Below are 6,151 nucleotides of genomic sequence, written 5' to 3' on the forward strand. Positions count from 1 at the left end.
GTTTCAGTGTCTAAACCCGAAATGGAATGTGGCCACGAACTGGCAAGGGTAAATAAAGCCTAATCAAATTTAAATATGTTTTCGCGTCTAACCTGCTACGTCAACGTGGCAATAATTCGTTTACTTATTGAGTCTCATGGACGCTAACGACCACTGGGGATCTTAGATGGTTGTCCGGCAGATTTATCCGGTGGTTCCCATCTCCTCTCCGTGTAACCATCCATAATCTAACAGGAACAGAAGGAAAGAAACTTGTCAACACCACTCACCGCCAACTCTGCGGATACTCTTTTACCAAAGAATAGTGGGATTAACCGTCACTTTATAGCACCCCTACGGCTGAAAGGGAGAGTATGTTCGCTGACGAGGATTCGAACCCTCGACCCGCAGATCGCGAGTCGAGTGCCCTAACCATGCCGGGCCTGGCAAGAAATTTGATACAGAAAATTAAAACCAAATTAAATAAATTTATTCGAGCATTGGTATCTTTTAAGTTGGAATACAACAAAGTTTGGTTGTTTGTTCCAAAATCTTGCGTAAAGCTGCATAGGACTATGTATTCGTAGCTCACTAATATTGAATTAAGAGACTAGAGAGAAGGCAGCTAGTCAACACAACTTACCGCCTACTCTCGTGCTATTCTTGGTTGATAAAATAGTGGAACTTAACCATACCTCGGATAGCACACCTTCGGCTTCAAACAGCGCAACAGTGTTCACGCCATGGATACGAGATGCCCTTATTGAGGTTATTATACACTTTTTCGTGGGTCATCTTTTACGGGTTAGAACTACAAGCAAGCTTAGAGTTGCCCAAACTCATACTTGTAAGTTCACTTAGTAATCGTTCATCATTTTTTGTAAGTAACAGCTTAATATTAGAGCTTTATAGCTTCAAAAAGGTTTGTGTAATTACTATTGAGAACAACCGAACTTTGATGTCTTATTTTTAATCCACCTTCAGTACGTTTGGAAACTTCTAACCACGTAAGTGTAATTCTCGGCTTTTATTTATTACCCCCCAGAAAAATCAGTATACGTTACCAATACGCCCCCCCCCCCAGTGGCACAGCGGTATGTCTGCGGACTTACAACACTAGAAACCGGGTTTCGATACCCGTGGTGGGCAGAGCACAGATAGCCCATCGTGTAGCTTTGTGTATAACTACAAACAAACGTTACCAGTACAGACCAGCATTGAGTCTTACATGTGCTAGTGGTCAAGGAGTTTCATCACAAAGCTTCTCCACTGATGGAAAAAAATCAATCATTCATCGATCTCCCTACTATGGCCAAAATCCTAGTGATAGTTGTGATTCTTTATGTTAATCCTAAGTTTATGAAACTGATTGGCGAGTAGGGAAGGAACAGTAGCGGGAGAGGGAGAGAGAGAGAGTAGTTAATCCTAAGGAAGGAACAGTAGCAGGAGAGGGAGAGAGAGAGAGTAATGGTATTCGAGATTTGTATGATATTTATATCACTATAAGATTGATATTAATTTCTGACGAATCTTTCTTTGGAAGAACTTTACAGGGTCTTTTCCCTTTTTTTTTTGATTAAAAATTAATATCAGCATTATTGTGATATAATACCATACAAACTGTTTATCTATACAGATTCTGTTTCTCCAGCATGGGCGTTATTTGTCATATAATATTCTTTTATTTTCAATGTCATAAGAAGAAACTATCCAGTACAGGATAACTCCAGTATCAACATAATACCCTCGTATATCACAGAGTAATGAATATGTGGGTAGCTTGAAATAGATCAGAAGAGGTAGAAAAGAAACGCGTGAAAACAAAAATGTTGTTTCATTAACGGTCTCGATGATTCTACAACTCTTTGCGTTAAGCCTAAAGTTTATATCTCCAGTGGTTCTTAACATTCAAATGTAAAGCTTTTAACAAGTTCTTCGTTGGGAATAATCTAACTATAATTATTTTAATAGTACAGATATTAATCTGAGTTACGTAGGTGTTACTGCTCGTACATTGTTCAAAGATTCTAACAGTTTTTATCGGGGACTGATTTTTCATTGAGTTATATGTAAAATATTCTGGACAAGATAATGAGACACGTTGTAACTAAAAAAGCAGGATTTATTGAGTTATAAGTACAAAACTTGATTGAACAAAAGCATTGTAACTAATAAAGCTTGATTTATTGAGTTATAAGTACAAAACTTAAATGAACCAAAGTATTCTGGATAAGATAATCAAACATATTGTAACGAAAAAAGCAGGATTTATTGAGTTATATACAAAACTTGAATGAACCAAAACATTGTAACTAATAAAGCAGGATTTATTGAGTTATATGTACAAAACTTAAATGAACCAAAGTATTCTGAACAAGATAATCAAACATATTGTAACTAATAAAGCTGGATTTATTACGTTATGTGTACAAAACTTGAATGAACCAAAGCATTCAGGATAAGATAATCAAACATACTGTAACGAAAAAAAGCAGGATTTATTGAGTTATAAGTACAAAACTTGATTGAACCAAAGCATTGTTATAACTCAGTAAATCCTGCTTTATTAGTTACAATGTTTTGGTTCATTCGAGTTTTGTACTTATAACTCAGTAAATCCTGCTTTATTAGTTACAATGCTTTGGGTCATTCAAGTTTTGTATATAACTCAATAAATCCAGCTTTATTAGTTACCTTGTCCTGAATGCTTTGGTTCATTTACATTTTGTACTTATAACTCAATAAATCCAGCTTTATTAGATACAATATGTCTGATTATCTTGTCCTGAATGCTTTGGTTCATTCAAGTTTTGTATATAACTCAATAAATCCAGCTTTTTTCGTTACAATATGTTTGATTATCTTATCCAGAATACTTTGGTTCATTTAGGTTTTGTACATATAACCCAATAAATCCAGCTTTATTAATTACAGTATGTCTGACTATCTTGTCCAGAATGCTTTGGTTCATTCAAGTTTTGTACTAATCAGACATAATGTATCTAATAAAGCTGGATTTATTGAGTTATATGTACAAAACTTAAATGAACCCAAGCATTCAGGATAAGATAATCAAACATATTGTAACTAATGAAGCTGGAACGATAAATCACGTAAGCCTCACAAATGAAGCACAATATTATGAAAATCACTAATTAGTGTTTGAACATCTCGATTGGTTTTTTAACTCCCGAGAAACATACCCAAGAACAGAAGTGTGTACTCATTATTTTTAAACTGTTCCAGATGTTTCCTAATCAATTCAAATTACGATGACATAAAGCACGTTATTCTAAGCTTACAATCCCAAAGGTGTATTATGATACCACATTAGCTTGTAGAAAAATATACATTTTAGCTGCGAGGAAAAAAAAACAACAACAGCACATAACAGAAATTTAAACATAGCGGTATGTCTGCGGGCTTACAACGCTAGAATCCGGGTTTCGATACCCGTTGTGGGCAGAACACAGATAGCCCATTGTATAGCTTTGTGCTTAATTACAAACAAGCATACACATACCACTGTGTATTACGTATTTCCAGCCAGTTTGTTATAGGGCATTACTTTATATAAAGGTTAATTATTAAGAGTTTGTTAGTCCTAATCTATGTTGTCTTTATTTCCCTTAATAACGATAGGTATGTGTGGTTGGGTCGGTGTATATTTTCAATCAATACAGTGGAGCCTGTATAGTACTAAACCTGACGAGTATTTATTTTCAGTTACTGAAGTACGTCACCTAATGTCTTTTGCTGACGTCTGTATTTTTCTGGTACAACTTCATCTACGTAAAGGTTACGTTATATTGTGTATTAATGATAACTGACAGTTAAATCCAAAGTTAGGTATACAGGGCTTCACTAGGAACGTAGACAGCCTCTATAAGTCTTTCGCAATGAAAGAATACGAAATGTCCAGTCTGTTTCGTTGTTTATGAGCTTTAAGCAAAGCTACACGACGGTTATCTGCGTTTGAAGTGACTAGAGGGAAGACAGCTAGTAAAAACAAACAACAAAAAACACCGCCACCTCTTGGGCTGTTCTTTACCAACGAATAGTGGAACTGACCGTAACATTATAACGCCCCCACAGTTAAAAGGGCGAACATGTTCAGGAACAAGATTCGAACCCGCAACCCCCAGGTTGCGAGTCGAGTACCCTAATCACTAGACCATTTCTAGTCTAAACAAACAAACAAACAAAAATTTTTTAACTATTACAATCCTATGGAAAACAGAGTAACAAGAATAACGACAAGAGTTCTAAATACGGCGTACAAGCATGGTATACATTATAAGGAACACGATACATATATTGTAAGTATGAGAAGCGAAAAACTTCTCTGTTTAATACCTGTGTGTTAAATGTGTGAATATATTGTTACGTTAATGAGTTATGAAAATACTGTTTAATACCAGTATGTTTCTCTTTCTATTGGTTATTAATATATTTTTACGTCAATGAGTTCTGAAAATACTGTTTAATACCAGTATGTTTCTCTTTATTGGTTATTAATATATTGTTACGTCAATGAGTTGTGAAAAAAAAGTGTTTGGTACCAGCACGTTTTTCTCTATTGTTTTAAACATATTGTTACGTCAATAAGTTGTGAAAAAACTGTTTAGTATCAGCATGTTTTTCTCTATTGTTTTAAACATATTGTTACGTCAATAAGTTGTGAAAAAAAACTGTTTAGTACCAGCATGTTTTTCTCTATTGTTTTAAACATATTGTTACGTCAATAAGTTGTGAAAAAAAACCTGTTTAGTACCAGCATGTTTTTCTTTATTGTTTTAAACATATTGTTACGTCAATAAGTTGTGAAAAAAAAACTGTTTAGTATCAGCATGTTTTTCTCTATTGTTTTAAACATATTGTTACGTCGACGAGTTATGTAAAAACTCTTTTAATACCAGTACGTGATTACTGTATTGATCACGAATGTATTGTTTCTTTTGTAAACGACAGACAAACCACGATTAACACGAACAAATGTGTATTTCACAAACATCTGGACACTGTTTTCATATTTTCCTTAGTTAATCTTTTTTTTCCTCACAATTCTTTGACGTTATCGGGCCCACTGCGGGTTTAATCTCAGTAAGTTGATGAGATTTTTGTCTGTATGAATATAAACACGAAAGTCAACAGGGTTAAGGCTAGTTCCCAATAGGGAACAAGCACAGATTAACATGTATTAGAAATAGCGAAGAACGAACAGTTTTAAATATGTCACTCCCCACTGACAGAACGTATACACGGATGTATACAGTAGAGTTCGACAATGTTTACATATATTTACCTATATATATATGTATTATACGGTGATATAACATAATTTCTGTTGTGTAAAGATTAGAACAACGTGTCGTAGTTGTACGAAATTTCACGTGCAACGAACAGATGAAATGATAAACATTTGGCAAAAATTCTTAACATTAACTTTTCAAGAAAAGTGTTATGAGATGAAGTTAGTTTTGCTGACGAAGAAAGAGAGGGAGAGACAAGGGAAACGGTATTGTATGTCTATTGTGCTTTTTAATTACATTTGGAATGGAATGGAATTCATGCTAGCGTAGGCAAAAGAGCCAGGTTAGAAATTCCTAAGATGCTCATGTTACTATTCTTAATTCTGAACTACTGACCAGAAAGAAGCTGGACAGTCAGCAGTATCCGCCGCCAAAAAAAAAAAAGACTTTGTCCATCTCATTGAACAGTTTTACAACGCGCCCACAACTGAAAACGCAACCGTGTGCTCAATGGCATGACGTCTCGCACCCTGGACCCTTCGCTACATCGTCCGATACGCTAAGTACTAGCTCCCGCCCTATGTATTAAAACGTCACATTAATAATATCCCAAGGATTGACGATTATCCTAAGTAGGGTATTAAAGTATAGGATAACAGTTAGAATAATTCAATAAAATAATTTTCATGACGAATATATATTACTAGACCACCCATGACCCGTTGGGTCACCCACTATTCAGAGGTTATGAAGAATTCAAGCTAATTTCAATATGGCACCGAAGGTTTACTTTTGAGATAATTTAATTAAATATTTCAATCCATTCGTGTTATTCATAATTCAAGAAAAGATATTTGATTGTTGATCGGGAGTAAAAGTAAAAGTCAGAGTTTTCAGGTATTGTGGTGAATTAGTTCATT

Source organism: Limulus polyphemus, unplaced genomic scaffold, assembly GCF_000517525.1.
Source record: "Limulus polyphemus unplaced genomic scaffold, Limulus_polyphemus-2.1.2 Scaffold4523, whole genome shotgun sequence".
Taxonomy (NCBI): Eukaryota; Metazoa; Arthropoda; class Merostomata; order Xiphosura; family Limulidae; genus Limulus; species Limulus polyphemus.